This window comes from Anolis sagrei, chromosome 1 (genome assembly GCF_037176765.1).
Source record: "Anolis sagrei isolate rAnoSag1 chromosome 1, rAnoSag1.mat, whole genome shotgun sequence".
Taxonomy (NCBI): Eukaryota; Metazoa; Chordata; class Lepidosauria; order Squamata; family Dactyloidae; genus Anolis; species Anolis sagrei.
In genome coordinates this window covers 4,361,644-4,377,933 of record NC_090021.1, presented here as the reverse complement: position 1 = coordinate 4,377,933, position 16,290 = coordinate 4,361,644, and the positions used below count along the sequence as shown (strand labels likewise).

The window sequence follows — 16,290 nt, the reverse complement described above, 5'->3', positions numbered from 1 at the left end:
CTTCCTCTCACATATTTATACATGGCTATCATATCTCCTCTCAGCCTTCTCTTCTTCAGGCTAAACATGCCCAGTTCCCTAAGCCGCTCCTCATAGGGCTTGTTCTCCAGACCCTTGATCATTTTAGTCGCCCTCCTCTGGACACATTCCAGCTTGTCAATATCTCTCTTGAATTGTGGTGCCCAGAATTGGACGCAATATTCCAGGTGTGGTCTAACCAAAGCGGAATAGAGGGGTAGCATTACTTCCTTAGATCTAGACACTAGGCTCCTCTTGATGCAGGCCAAAATCCCACTGGCTTTTTTTTGCCGCCACATCACATTGTTGGCTCATGTTTAACTTGTTGTCCACGAGGACTCCAAGATCTTTTTCACACGTACTGCTCTCGAGCCAGGCATTGTCCCCCATTCTGTATCTTTGCATTTCATTTTTTCTGCCAAAGTGGAGTATCTTGCATTTGTCACTGTTGAACTTCATTTTGTTAGTTTTGGCCCATCTCTCTAATCTGTCAAGATCGTTTTGAATCCTGCTCCTGTCCTCTGGACTATTGGCTCTCCCTCCCAATTTGGTGTCGTCTGCAAACTTGATGATCCTGCCTTCTAGCCCTTCATCTAAGTCATTAATACAGATGTTGAACAGGACCGGGCCCAGGACGGAACCCTGCGGCACTCCGCTCGTCACTTCTTTCCAGGATGAAGAGGAAGCATTAGTGAGCACTCTCTGTGTTCGTCCACTTAACCAATTACAGCAGTGAGACCAAAACAGCAATAACATTAATAGACGATATTAACAGTACTGACAATGGGTTGTTGTAGGTCCTTTTGGGCTATATGGCCATGTTCTAGAGCAGCGGTTCTCAACCTGGGGGTCGCAACCCCCAGAGGGGTCGCGGTGCCATGTCCATTGGCCCCCGCCCCCTCCACCAGGCTACGCAGTGCTGCCTTGCTCGCCTGGCTTTTGCTGCTTGCCAGGCCCAACGGGCGGCACAAGCCAGGCAAGGATCTGGTCCATGTTCTTGTCACATCCCGACTGGATTACTGCAACACACTCTACGTAGGGTTGTCTTTGAAGACTGTTCGGAAACTCCAACTAGTTCAGCGGGAGGCAGCCAGATTGCTCACCGGAGTGGCATACAGGGAGCATACCACCTCCTGTTGTGTCAGCTCCACTGGCTGCCGATCCAATTCCGATCACAATTCAAAGTGCTGGTTTTGACCTACAAAACCCTATACGGTTCCGGCCCAGTGTATCTGTCCAAACGGATCTCCCTCTACGTCCCACCTCGGAGTCTAAGATCTTCTGGGGAAGCCCTGCTCTCCACTCTGCCTCTATCACAAGTGAGGCTGGCGGGGACGAGGAGCAGGGCCTTCTTGGTGGTGGCCCCTCACCTGTGGAACTCACTCCCCGGGGAGATTAGATCAGCGACTTCCCTTTTCTCATTCAGAAAAAAAAATTGAAGACCTGGATATGGGACCAGGCTTTTGGCAGCTAAAGGAAAGACCATGATGATGGGCAGGTATTGACGTAATGGAATGGATTTATGGAACTCTGAACACTGACCATGAGATTGTTTACTATTGTGTTATGTATTGATGTTTTTAATCTGTTAATTGTTTAATTGCTTGTATGTATGTATGTATTTTGACATAGGCATCGAATTGTGCCTTCTTTTGTAAGCCGCCCTGAGTCCCCCCTTGGGGGTGAGAAGGGCGGGGTATAAGTAGCGAAAATAAATAAATAAATAAATAAATAAGGGGGTTTCCCGTGAGGCCAGGCCATGTGATGGTGCCTCACTCACCTGGGTTGTGCTGCCCGCTGGGTGTGGCAAGCGGCAAAAGGTCTCGGCGGTGGTCAGGGGAGCTTTTGCACAATTAAAACTTGTGCACCAGCTGCGCCCGTACCTTGGGAAGTCTGACTTGGCCACGGTAGTCCACGCTCTGGTTACATCCCGTTTATAGACTACTGCAACGCTCTCTATGTGGGGTTGCCGCTGAAGACTGCCCAGAAGCTTCAATCAGTCCAACGTGCGGCAGCCAGATTGCTAACAGGAGCAGGGTACAGAGACCATACGACCCCTCTGTTACGCCAGCTCCACTGGCTGCTGATCAGCTTCCGGGCACAATTCAAAGTGCTGGTTTTGACCTATAAAGCCCTAAACGATTCTCCCCTATGAGCCATCAAGGCTACTAAGATCTCCCGGGGGGGGGGGGGGTCCTGCTCTCGGTCCCACCACCCTCACAATCACGGTTGGTGGGGACGAGAGACAGGGCCTTCTCGGTGGTGGCTCCCCGGCTTTGGAACTCCCTCCCACTAGAGGTTAGATCTGCCCCCTCCCTCCTGACGTTCAGGAAATCGCTAAAAACATGGCTCTGGAATGCGGCATTCGAGGACTGAACCTAGAACCTTCCCTGTGATGAATTAAGATGAACTGTGACTATGAATATGATTAGGACTATGAATGGATTGATGATTTGGCGTAGGAAACTGTAATGATGTAATGATGTTTTTACTGTACTGAGTTGTACTATTTTAATATGTAATTATTTGTATTTGCTGTTTTTTATATGATTGTATTTGATATGTACTGTAAACCGACCTGAGTCCCTCGTTGAGGTTGAGAAGGCCGGCATAGAAAACTGACTCTGCCTCCAGATTCCATCTGAACATGAGGAAGAACTCTGCCTCCAGATTCCATCTGAACATGAGGGGCTGGACTAGATGACCTTTGGGGTCCCTTCCAACTGAGAATAATAATAATAATTCTAATAATAATAATAATAATGTAATAATAATAATAATGTATAATAATAAAATAGTAACTCTTATTTTTCCTGCTTGGCATAAAGAAGGGGCTGGACTAGATGACCTTTGGGGTCCCTTCCAACTGAGAATAATAATAATAATAATAATAATAATAATAATGTATAATAATAAAATAGTAACTCTTATTTTCTTGCCTGGCATAAAGGAGGGGCTGGACTAGATGACCTTTGGGGTCCCTTCCAACTGAGAATAATAATAATAATAATAATAATGTATAATAATAAAATAGTAACTCTTATTTTCCTGCCTGGCATAAAGGAGGGGCTGGACTAGATGACCTTTGGGGTCCCTTCCAACTGAGAATAATAATAATAATTCTAATAATAATAATAATAATAATAATAATGTAATAATAATAATAATGTAATAATAAAGCCCTAAACGGTTCCGGCCCAAAATACCTTGCAGACCGCATCTCGGCCTACGAGCCCACGAGGACCTTGAGATCATCTGGGGAGGCCCTTCTCTCGGTCCCGCCTGCCTCACAGGCACACCTGGCGGGGACAAGAGAGCGGGCCTTCTCGGTGGTGGCCCCCCGGCTGTGGAACTCCCTCCCTGCTGAAGTTAGACAGGCGCCCTCCCTCATGGCCTTTCGTAAGGGCCTGAAAACATGGCTTTTCGAGATGGCCTTCAACTGAGTGCTATGTTATTGGAAATGATGACCGGAATGGACTACGACTATGAGATTGATTATGACCCCATGACAAGACGAAGCGGATTTTTAGTATAAGTAGATGTTATGTAGTAGTAGAATGTTGTTGTGCTGTCTTGACCTATTGTAAATTGTCTTTTCTATGTTTTTGTACACCGCCACGAATCGCCCTAGGGCTGAGAGCGGCGGTTAATAAGTGCAAGTAATAAATAAATAATAAATAATGTATAATAATAAAATAGTAACTCTTATTTTTCCTGCCTGGCATAAAGAAGGGGCTGGACTAGATGACCTTTGGAGTCCCTTCAAACTGAGAATAATAATAATAATAATAATAATAATAATAATAATAATGTATAATAATAAAATAGTAACTCTTATTTTTCTGACTGGCATAAAGGAGGGGCTGGACTAGATGACATTTGGGGTCCCTTCCAACTGAGAATAATAATAATAATAATAATAATGTATAATAATAATAATAATAATGCATAATAATAAATAATAATATAATAACAATTCTATCTTCCTGCCTAGCAGAAAGAAGGGGTTGGATTAGATGACCTTTGGGGTTCCCTTCCAACTGTCTGAGTCTAATAATAATAATAATAATAATAATAATAATGTATAATAATAGTCTCCTGGAGTGACTGCAGGTGAAATAAAACCCTTCTGGTATTTTCTGTTGGTCATGGGTGTTTTGTGTGCTAAGTTTGGTTCAATTCCATCGTTGGTGGAGTTCAGAATGCTCTTTGATTGTAAGTGAACTATAAATCCCAGCAACTACAACTCCCAAATGTCAAGGTCTATTTTCTCCAAACTCCACCTGTGTTCACATTTGGGCATAATGAGTGTTTGTGCCAAGTTTGGTCCAGATCCATGGTTATTTGGGTTTACATTTGCTCTCCGGGTGTAGGTGAACTATATCTCTCCTAAATCACTGCCAAACCCCTCCAGTATTTTTTTTGTTGGTTATGGGGGTTCTGTGTGCCAAGTTTGGTATAGATCTTTCATTCGTGGGGGGGTCTCAGAGGTCTGTGGAAGTCAGAGCTGAATCTGTTGAAGGTACTGCAAAGCCCATCATCCATTGTCCATACTCCCCCAAACATACTGTTTTGGTGATTAATCTCTATGCTTTAAATTATGTTCAATTTGTAATGATGAAAATACATCCTGCATATCAGATATTTACATACCAATTCATAACAGTAGCACAATTACAGTTATGAAGTAGCAACGAAAGTAATTTTATGTTTGGGGGTGGGGGAGGAACTGTATTTAGGGGTCATGGCATTAGAAACGTTGAGAACCACTGTTCTAGAGGCATTCTCTCCTGACGTTTCGCCTGCATCTATGGCAAGCATCCTCAGAGGTAGTGAGGACAACAACCCAGTGATTCCGGCCATGAAAGCCTTCAACAATACACAGTACTGACAATAATGATAACAATAATAATGGCATCACCACTACTACTACTAATAACCGCAATAACAATAACAAATAATATATTCTGGCTACTTGGCCTCAGTTCCTGAAACCGATTCTGTCTAAGCAGGGCCAGCCCTGGTTCGGATTTGGATGGGAGGCCACCAAGGAGTCCCAGGTTGCTTCTAGCCTAAGACGAACCTTACAAATCTCATAAGTCAATAGGAAACCGGGAGGATCTGGCTTTTGTCCCTTTGCCCCAAGTGCTGCAGGCCAGAACTTCCAAAACAATGGGGGAAAGGAGCATTTTTGGGCAGTCGCCTACTAGGGCCAACCACCCCTTTCTAACACTTACTAGGGCCTTACTAGGGCCTAGTAAGGGCCTAGTAACCCTTACTAGGGCCAACCACCCCTTTCTAACACCCCTTTCTTTTTAACAGTCGGCTTCTTACAGTGGCAGTTGGTGGAAAGAAGGTTGTAGGTTTCTTTGTACACAGGGCAAAAAACTAGCATATATTTACAGATATAAAAATTAAAATATGTCTGCATGTTTGTTCATTTGTGACACAAAGGCTGTTGCCAGGTGAAGTGGCCCTCTGTGATGTCACTGGGAAAGAAAGGTGACGTGTGTATGAGGAGAAGGAAAGAGGGGAAGGAAGGAAGGAGGTAAAGAAGGGAAAGAAAGGAGAAGTGAGGGAGGGAGAAGGAAGTAAAAGGGTGGAAGGAAGGAAGGAAGGAAGGAAGGAAGGAAGGAAGGAAGGAAGGAAGGAAGGAGGTAAAGAAGGGAAAGAAAGGAGAAGTGAGGGACGGAGAAGGAAGTAAAAGGGTGGAAGGAAGGAAGGAAGGAAATAAGGAAGGCAGGTCGGGTATCCAAAAACCAAACTTCTCCACCTGGGAGACTGAGGAAGTGACACCTTGGCTTTATTTTGACTGTCTAATTAATCCTTATGATTTTTTTAAGTTGAGACCAGCAAATTGCAAGGAAAGTAATGAGAACAGGTGGAAAAATAGAAAAACCAACAATACTGATACAATAGCCCCATATATCGTCAATGGCTTTATGTCCAGCCTCTGAGGATGGCTGACACAGATGCAGGCTAAAGGTCAGGAGAGAATGCTTCTAGAACATGGCCATACAGCCCAAAAACCCTGAAGACGCAGATTCGCAGCTTGGGAGTGATCCTGGACTCCAGGTCTCGTCGGTGGCCGGGAGAGCTTTTGCACAATTAAAACTTGTGCGCCAGCTGCACCCGTATCTTGGGAAGTCGGATCTGGCCATGGTGGTCCATGCTCTTGTTACATCCCGGATAGATTACTGCAACACACTCTACGTGGGGTTGCCTTTGAAGACTGTTCGGAAACTCCAACTAGTCCAGCGGGAGGCAGCCTGATTTCTCACTGGAGCGTTATACAGGGAGCATACCACCCTCCTGTTATATCAGCTCCACTGGCTGCCGATCCAGTTCCGAGCACAATTCAAAGTGCTGGTTTTGACCTACAAAACCCTATACGGTTCCGGCCCAGCGTATCTCTCCGAACGCATCTCCCTTTACGTCCCATCTCGGAGTCTGAGATCCTCTGGGGAGACCCTGCTCTCGACCCCACTTCTGTCACAAGTGAGATTGGCGGGGACGAGGAGCAGGGCCTTCTCAGTGGTGGCTCCTCACCTATGGAATTCACTCCCCGGGGAGATCAGATTAGCAACATCCCTCCTTTCTTTCAGAAAGAAATTAAAAACATGGATGTGGGACCAGGCGTTTGGGCAATCTGGCAGATGAATAAGGGACTGTGACGATGGATAGGAACTGGACAAGGTGGAACGAAATATGAACTCTGAGTGGCGAACGCTGTGTCTGAGATTGGCTATTGATTGTGTGGTATATTGTTGTTTTAATTGTTTTTAATTGTTGACCATTTAATTGCTGGTTTTATATGTTATTGTATTTGTGCAGGCACCAAGATGTGCCTTTTTGTAAGCCGCCCTGAGTCCCCTCTCGGGGGTTGAGAAGGGTGGGGCAGAAGTATACAAAATAAATAAATAAATAAATAAATAATAAAAACCTACAACAACCCCCGCTTTATGGCCATGTTCCAGCAGCATTCTCTCCTACCATTTTACCTGCATCTGTGGCTGGCATCGTCAGGATCCAACCAACAAAACCTGCAGGAAAAACAAACACTCTGATCAAGAACTCCTCAATTCATCTTAGCAGCAGAGTCTTACAGCAGAGCAAGACCCTTGCAAGGATACACAGATCTACACAGATCAGAAACCCTCCCTTCTAGGCTTTTGGACTTCCAAAAATCCATGAGAACCCCACTCCGGTCAGACTCACAGTGAGCGCCACTGGATCCCCCAGATACATTTTGGCAAAATTTCTGGCCGCACAACTACAAAACTGTATTGGGCGCAGTACACACGACACTAAGGACTCAGCCCACTTCATAGAAAAAAGAATCAGGTATCTCAAACTCAACACCAATGACAAAAGGACCAGCTTGGATGTGTGTCTCTATTCACCAAGGGCCCCCCAGCAGACACCATCGCACTCATTAACCGGAATTTCCCAGAAGACATCACAGCCCTGTTTCAACATTGCCTCACGACAGGTTACAGACAGTGTGAGAAAGAATTCTATGAACGGAAAAACAGGGTGGCTATTATTATTATTATTATTATTATTATTATTATTATTATTATTATTATTATCTCCCGAAGCTTCTGCTTCTGAGGTTGCTACTGAGACAAGCATCCTGAGCTCTGAGGATTACCTGGGAAGGAATCCCACTGGAGCATTGCAACACACCCAAATACCTGGGAGGAGTCACTCTGGACCATGCTCTGACCTACAAGAAGCACTGCCTGAACATCAAGCAAAAAGTGGGCGCTAGAAACAATATCATACAAAAGCTGACTGGCACAACCTGGGGATCACAACCAGACACAGTGAAGACATCTGCCCTTGCGCTACGCTACTCTGCTGCTGAGTATGCATGCCCAGTGTGGAACACATCTCACCACACTAAAACAGTAGATGTGGCTCTTAATGAGACATGCCGCATTATCACGGGGTGTCTGCGCCCCACACCACTGGGGAAATTACACTGCTTAGCCGGTATTGCACCACCTGACATCCGCCGGGAAGTAGCAGCCAATAGTGAAAGGACCAAGACAGAGACATCTCCAGCCCATCCCCTGTTTGGGTATCAGCCAGAACGTCAACAACTTAAATCAAGACATAGTGTTCTTAGATCTACAGAGACACTCGCTGGAACACCTCAGCAAGCGAGAGTCCAAAAGTGGCAGGCCCAAACCCAGCATCTCAATCCATGGGTGATACCAGATGAGAGACTCCCCCCTGGGCACACAGAAGACTGGGCGACTTGGAAGGCGCTGAACAGACTGCGCTCTGGCACCACAAGATGCAGAGCCAACCTTCAGAAATGGGGCTACAGGGTGGAATCCACGGCATGCGAGTGCAGAGAAGAGCAAACCACTGCAATGCACCCTGAGCCCTGCCACATGCACAAGGGAGGACCTCCTTGCGGCAACACCAGAGGCACTCCAAGGGGCCAGAGACTGGTCAAAGGACATTTAACCAACTACCAAGTTTGCAAAATCTGTGGGGTTTTTTTTTTTAATCTGTGTGTTTGTTTTGTTCTGTTAGAAATGTAATACAATGGTATGGTTGTTGATGACACGATAAATAAATACCTCCCGAAGGACTTGGCGCAGCTCACAAAGGCCAAGGCCCTCAATAAATCAACAGCATAACAAACACAACAATAAAACTCATAAAGCAAACCAATAAACATTAAAGCAATAACAGTAAAGCATCAAAACAATACATCACGACACATTTAAAACTAAGGGCCGGGCCAAAATGTAATGAATAAATTCAAAGTGCTGGACATGACAGGTGAAATGTAAGGATTTTAGGGTAGGTGCGATGTGCAGGCAATCTTAAACCTCTGGTAAAGTGCTTCTGGGACATATTGCTGGAGTTTCCTGTTCTGGAAAGGCACACTGGAACAGCCAGGTCTTCAAGCTCTTCCTAAAGACTGCCAACGTTGGGGCTAGTCTGATGTCCTTGGGGAGGGAGTTCCAGAGTCGGCCACGAGGAGGGGGCTGGGTGTCAAGAGTGCGAAGGGAGGGCTTGGGTGTGGGGAGTGGGAAGGGAGTGTGCCTTGGGTGTGGGGAGTGGGCAGGAAGCGCAGTTCGGGTGTAGCGAAGTGGGCAGAGAGGGTGCCTTGAGTGCAGGGAGGGGGCTGGAAGGACAGCTTGGGAATGCAGCTTGTGTGTGGGGAATGAGCAGGGAGGGGCCCATGGGTCCAGGCAGGGAGGGTGGTTTGGTTGTGCGGAGTGGGCAGGGATTTTGGCCTGCATCAAGAGGAGCCTAGTGTCTAGATTTGGGAAGTCATGGTCCCCATTCTCTATTCCACTTTGGTTAGACCACACCTGGAATATTGTGTCCAATTCTGGGCACCACAATTGAAGAGAGATATTGACAAGCTGGGATGTGTCCAGAGGAGGGCGACTCAAATGATCAAAGATCTGGAGAACAAGCCCTATGAGGAGCGGCTTAAGGAGCTGGGCATCTTTAGCCTGAAGAAGAGAAGGCTGAGAGGAGATATGATAGCCATGTATAAATATGTGAGAGGAAGCCACAGGGAGGAGGGAGTAAGCTTGTTTTCTGCTTCCTTGGAGACTAGACGCGGAACAATGGCTTCAAACTACAAGAGAGGAGATTCCATCTGAACATGAGGAAGAACTTCCTGACTGTGAGAGCCGTTCAGCAGTGGAACTCTCTGCCCCGGAGTGTGGTGGAGGCTCCTTCTTTGGAAGCTTTTAAGCAGAGGCTGGATGGCCATCTGTCAGGGGTGCTTTGAATGCAATATTCCTGCTTCTTGGCAGAATGGGGTTGGACCGGATGGCCCATGAGGTCTCTTCCAACTCTTTGAGTCTATGATTCTATGGCCCCTTGGGAGTAGGGAGGGAGGGATGCTTGCGATTGCGGCTTGGGTTTTTGTTTTTTTTTTGTCCTGTCAGAAGCGACTTGAGAAACTGCAAGTCGCTTCTGTGTGTGAGAGAATTGGCCATCTGCAAGGATGTAGCCCACGGGACGACGGGATGATTTGATGTTTTTACCATCCTTGTGGGAGGCTTCTCTCATGTCCCTGCATGAGGAGCTGGAGCTGATAGAGGGAGCTCATTAGCCTCTCCCCGGATTCGAACCTGCGACCTGTTGGGCTTCATTCCTGCTGGCACAGGGGTCTAACCCACTGTGCCACGGGGGGGGGGGGGCTTGGGTGCAGGGAGGGCGGTTTTGGTGTGGGGATTGGGTTAGGCAGCTTGAGTGTGGGGAGTGGGCAGAGAAAGCAGCTTGGGAATGTGGCTTGGGTGTGGGGCTTGGGCAGTGAGGGCAGCTTGGTGTGGGGGGTGGGCAAGGAGGGCAGCTTAGGTGTGGGGAGTGGGTAGGAAGAGAAGCTTGGGAATGCAGCTTGGGAATGCGGCTTGGGTGTGGGGGGTGGGCACGGAAGGCCCCTTGGGAGTGGGCAGGGAGTCCGGCTTGGGTATGATAAGTGGGAAGGGAGGTCAGCTGGAGGGTGGGGAGTGGGAAAGGAAGGGAGGGAGGGGGCTTGGGTGTGGAGAAGTGGGCAGGGAGGATGCCTGGTGAACTAACTAGGTGTGGGGAGTGGGCAGGGAGGGCAGCTTGGGAATGCAGCGTGTGTGGGGGGGAATGAGCAGGGAGGGCCCCATGGGTCTGGGCAGGGAGGGGAATTTGGTTGTGGGGAGTGGGCACGGAGTGCGACTTGGGTGTGGGTAGTGGGCAAGGAAGGCCCTTTGGGTGGGGGCAGGGAGGATGGTTTGCGTGTGAGGAGTGGGTAGGGAGGGAAACTCGGGATTGTGGCTTGGGTGTGGGGGGTGGGCACGGAAGGGCAGCTTGGGAATGCAGTGTGTGTGGGGAATGAGCAGTGAGGACAGCATGGGTGTGGGCTGGGAGGGTGGTTTTGTTGTGGGGTGTGTGCAGAGAGAGCAGCTTGAGTGTGGAGAGTGGGCAGCATTAGTGTGAGAAGTATTCAGGGAGGGCACCTTGGGAGTACTGCTTGGGTGTGGGCAGGGGGGAGTGCGCTGGGAAGGCCCCTTGGGTGTGGGCAGGGGGGGGGGGTTGACTTGGGATTACAGCTTGGGTGCAGGGAGTGGGCAGGGGAAGGGCCCTTGAGAATGGGGGTGGGAGGGCAGCTCAGGTATGATAAGTGGGAAGGGAGGGCGACTTGATTGTGGGGAGTGGGCAGAGAGGGAAGTTTTGGTCTGGGGAGTGGGCAAGGAGGAGTGCTTGGGATTGTGGGAGGGCATCTTGGGTGTGAGGAGTGGGAAGGGTGGGGCCTTGGGTGTGGAGAAGTGGGCATAGAGGGTGCCTTGGGTGTGGGGAGTGGGTGGGAAGGGCAGCATGGGTCTGGGAAGTAGGTAGGGATGGCATCTTGGTAGTAGGGAGAGGGCAGGGAAGTCCCCTTGGGTGTGATGAGTGGGCAGGGGAAGGGCCCTTGGGAATGGGGGTGGGAGGGCAGCTTGGGTAGGATAAGTGGGAAGGGAGGGCGACTTGATTGTGGGGGGTGGGCAGGGAGGGCAGTTTTGGTGTGGGGAGTGGGCAAGGAGGAGTGCTTGGGATTCTGGCTTGGGTGTGGGAGTGGACAGGGAGGCCGGCTTGGGCCTGGAGCTTGGGCAGTGAGGGTGGCTTAGGTGTGGGGAGTGGGCAGGGAGAGAAGCTTGGGAATGCGGCTTGGGTGTGGGGAGTGGGCAGGGAGTCCGGCTTGGGTATGATAAGTGGGAAGGGAGGTCAGCTGGAGGGTGGGGAGTGGGAAAGGAAGGGAGGGGGCTTGGGTGTGGAGAAGTGGGCAGGGAGAGTGCCTGGTGAACTAACTGGGTGTGGGGAGTGGGCAGGAAGGGCAGCTTGGGAATGCAGTGTGTGTGTGGGGAATGAAGAGAGGAGGATTCCACCTGAACATGAGGAAGAACTTCCTGACTGTGAGAGCCGTTCAGCAGTGGAACTCTCTGCCCCAGAGTGTGGTGGAGGCTCCTTCTTGGAAGCTTTTAAACAGGAGCTGGATGGCCATCTGTCAGGGGTGATTTGAATGCAATATTCCTGCTTCTTGGCAGAATGGGGTTGGATTGGATGGCCCATGAGGTCTCTTCCAACTCTAGGATTCTATGATTGAGCAGGGAGGGCAGCTTGGGTGTGGGGAGTGGGCAGGGAAGCTGCCTTGGACGTGGAGGGCGGCTTGGGTGTGAGTTGCTCAGCGGTGTTTTGGTGTGAGCAGTGGGAAGGCAGGGCAGCTTGGGATTGAGGCTTGGGTGCAGGGGGGGGGCATTTTGGGTGTGGGGAGTGGTCAGGGAGGGCAGTTTGGGAATGTGGCTTGGGTGTGGGCCCAATGCTGCAACATTCACCACTCCTTGACACAAAGGAGGGATCTTTCCTCTGACCCTGGTCATCCCAGAGATATTCTGCACACCCCTCTCCCTTGACCTCCAACTGCACCTCTGAAGATGCAGCAGGCAAAACGTCAGGAGAGAGTGCTGCGGGAACATGTTCGCCACACAGCCTGAAAACACTCTCAGCAACCCAAGGATTCCGGCCTTTTTTTAAAAAAAAAAAAACAAAACGTGTCAGGAGCGATTTGATAAAAGCCTTCAAGAAGACAATAACAATCGTTGTGTCTCTAGCCCACCTGCCCTTGTGCCTCAAGGTGGGTCACAGCAGAACTCTCTCTAAAATCACAACAGCAAAACAGCAGAGAGGAAACAACCAGGTACATCTTAACACCTCTCAACAAAAGATTCCCCCAGGCTCAGCCAGGCCTTCAAATGCTAATGAAGGTGGTCAGTTGAAACATTCACACCTAGCTCCAGCAGAGAAGAGCTCTTTGCCCTACCCCAGCCATTCCACAGATATATAAACCTTTTTTCCTAGTTCCAACAGACCTCACTACCTCTGAGGATGCTTGCCATAGATGCAGGCGAAACGTCAGGAGAGAATGCCTCTAGAACATGGCCATATAGCCCGAAAAAACCCACAAGAAACTAGTGATTCCAGCCATGAAAGCCTTCGACAATACAACCAGGCACATCTTAACACCTCTCAACAAAAGATTTTCCCAGACTCAGCCAGGCCTTCTAATGCTAATGAGGGTGGTCAGTTGAAACATTCACACCTAGCTCCAGCAGAGAAGGGCTCCTTGCCCCACCCCGGCCATTCCACAGATATATAAACCCTTTTTCCTAATTCCAACAGACCTCACTACCTCTGAGGATGCTTGCCAGAGATGCAGGCGAAACGTCAGGAGAGAATGCATCTAGAACATGGCCCTATACCCCGAAAAAACCCACAAGAACCTAGAACTCTCTCCCTCTCTCTCTCTCTCTTAAGGCCTGGCCCCTCAGGAAGGAGGAGGCCGCGGCTGAGTTGGGAAAGGAAGGTCTCCCTCCCTCTCTTCTCCTCCCCTTCCTCCCGAAATGAGCCCCGGTTGGAAAATAGAGAAGGAGGGAGAGGGAGAGACTCAGGCCAAACCCCTCACCTTCTCCTCCTTCTGCTTCTCCTTCCTTCCTTGTTGTCTTCCTCGCAGAAATGGCGGCGAAACAAGGGGGCGTGGCCTTGGAGGCGTCGGCGCCTTTCTGGCGCAAAGGGGGCGTGGCCTTGGAGGCGTCGGTGCCTTTCTGACGCAAAGGGGGCGTGGCTTACAAAGGGGCGTGGCCTTGGAGGAGTCGGCGCCTTTCTGACGCAAAGGGGGCGTGGCCTTGGAGGCGTCGGTGCCTTTCTGACGCAAAGGGGGCGTGGCTTAAAAAGGGGCGTGGCCTTGGAGGAGTCGGCGCCTTTCTGACGCAAAGGGGGCGTGGCCTTGGAGGCGTCGGTGCCTTTCTGGCGCAAAGGGGGCGTGGCTTACAAAGGGGGCGTGGCCTTCGCTGCAAAGGGGGCGGGGCTGGATGGCCTTTGGGGGGCCCTCCTCCCTCCCTCCCTCCCTCCCTCCCTTTCTCTCTGGGCTTCCCTCCCTCTTTCCTTCCTTCCTTCTCTCTCCTGCCAGGCTGTCTTGGCTGCAGGGAAGGCGCGGCCCTCCCTTCTCCCTGGTGAGGCTCAAGCAGCTCCAAAGCCCAGGCTAGGGATCATTCCCAGGCTGAACTCTCAGGAGGAGAGAGAGAAGGAGGGAGGGGAAGGGCCCACCCCCCAGAAGAGCCATAGAATCATAGGCTCAAAGAGTTGAAAGAGACCTCCTGGGCCATCATCCAGTCCATCCCCATTCTGCCAAGAAGCAGGAATATTGCATTCAAATCACCCCTGACAGATGGCCACCCAGCCTCTGCTTAAAAGCTTCCAAAGAAGGAGCCCCCACCACACTCCAGGGCAGAGAGTTCCACTGCTCAACAGCTTTCACAGTCATAGAATCCTAGAGTTGGAAGAGACCTCATGGGCCATCCAGTCCAATCCCATTCTGACAAGAAGCAGGAATATTGCATTCAAATCACCCCTGACAGATGGCCATCCAGCCTCATAGAATCCTAGAATCAGAGTTGGAAGAGACCTCATGGGCCATCCAGTCCAACCCCATTCTGCCAAGAAGCAGGAATATTGCATTCAAAGCACCCCTGACAGATGGCCATCCAGCCTCATAGAATCCTAGAATCAGAGTTGGAAGAGACCTCATGGGCCATCCAGTCCAACCCCATTCTGCCAAGAAGCAGGAATATTGCATTCAAAGCACCCCTGACAGATGGCCATCCAGCCTCATAGAATCCTAGAATCAGAGTTGGAAGAGACCTCATGGGCCATCCAGTCCAACCCCATTCTGCCAAGATGCAGGAATATTGCATTCAAAGCACCCCTGACAGATGGCCATCCAGCCTCATAGAATCCTAGAATCAGAGTTGGAAGAGACCTCATGGGCCATCCAGTCCAACCCCATTCTGCCAAGAAGCAGGAATATTGCATTCAAAGCACCCCTGACAGATGGCCATCCAGCCTCATAGAATCCTAGAATCAGAGTTGGAAGAGACCTCATGGGCCATCCAGTCCAACCCCATTCTGCCAAGATGCAGGAATATTGCATTCAAAGCACCCCTGACAGATCGCCATCCAGCCTCTGCTTCAAAGCCTCCAAAGAAGGAGCCTCCACCACACTCCCCCTGGGGCAGAGAGTTCCACTGCTGAACGGCTCTCACAGTCACAGTCCTCATGTTCAGATGGAATCTCCTCTGTTGTAGTTTGAAGCCATTGTTCAGTCTCCTAGGAAGAGCCAAACTCTTACGGGTCATAGAATCAAAGAGTTGGAAGAGACCTCCTGGGCCATCATCCAGTCCAACCCCATTCTGCCAAGAAGCAGGAATATTGCATTCAAAGCACCCCTGACAGATGGCCATCCAGCCTCATAGAATCCTAGAATCAGAGTTGGAAGAGACCTCATGGGCCATCCAGTCCAACCCCATTCTGCCAAGAAGCAGGAATATTGCATTCAAATCACCCCTGACAGATGGCCATCCAGCCTGTTTCAAAGCTTCCAAAGAAGGAGCCTCCACCACACTCCAGGGCAGAGAGTTCCACTGCGGAACGGCTCTCACAGTCAGGAAGTTCTTCCTCATGTTCAGATGGAATCTTCCCATCCTCACCCCAAGAAGGGGTCCCATGCATTGTCCAAGCTTTCATGGCCAGAATCAGAGAGGTCAGCCAGAGCAGAGCACCAGATGAACCAACCTGGGCACAGCAGGTTGTTATTATTGGAGGACACAGAAATGCTGGACCACTCTCACAACACCCATGTCAGGCTACACAGAGAAGCCATTGAAATCCACAAGAAGCATGTGGACAATCTCAACAGAAAGGAGGAAACCATGAAAATGAAGAAAATCTGGCTAACAGTATTTAAAAAACTCTAAAATTTCAACAGCAAAACAGCAGAGAGGAAACAAACAAGGACATCTAATCAACTCTCAACAAAAGATTGCTCCAGGCACTGCCAGGCAATCAAATGGACACAGAAATGCTGGACCACTCTCACAACACCCATGTCAGGCTACACAGAGAAGCCACTCAAATACACAAGAGGCATGTGGACAATCTCAACAGAAAGGAGGAAACCGTGAAAATGAACAAAATCTGGCTAACAGTATTATTTATTTATTTATTATTTATTTATTTATTTACAGTTCTTCTATTCCGCCCTTCTCACCCCGCAGGGGACTCAGGGCGGATTACAGTAAACACATATATATGGCAAACATTCAATACCAGTTTGACAGACAACATTTAACAGACAAATACATCAAGGCTATTTAACTTTTTTTTTTCTTCTGGCCGCCAGGGGAGCTGCTGCTTTCCATCGTCCATCAGCGACACCGATGAAGT

General features: G+C 49.4%; 1 protein-coding gene across 1 annotated transcript in view; it reads right to left on the bottom strand.

The window, feature by feature from the left end:
• Positions 1-13,528, bottom strand: part of LOC132761684 (zinc finger protein 850-like) — a 49,574-nt gene extending 36,046 nt beyond the window's left edge. Inside the window, exon 1 of the mRNA XM_067463202.1 lies at positions 13,475-13,528. The gene's annotated coding sequence lies outside the window, so the exon portion shown is untranslated. The remainder of the gene's footprint in view (positions 1-13,474) is intronic.
• Positions 13,529-16,290: the final 2,762 nt, after the last annotated feature.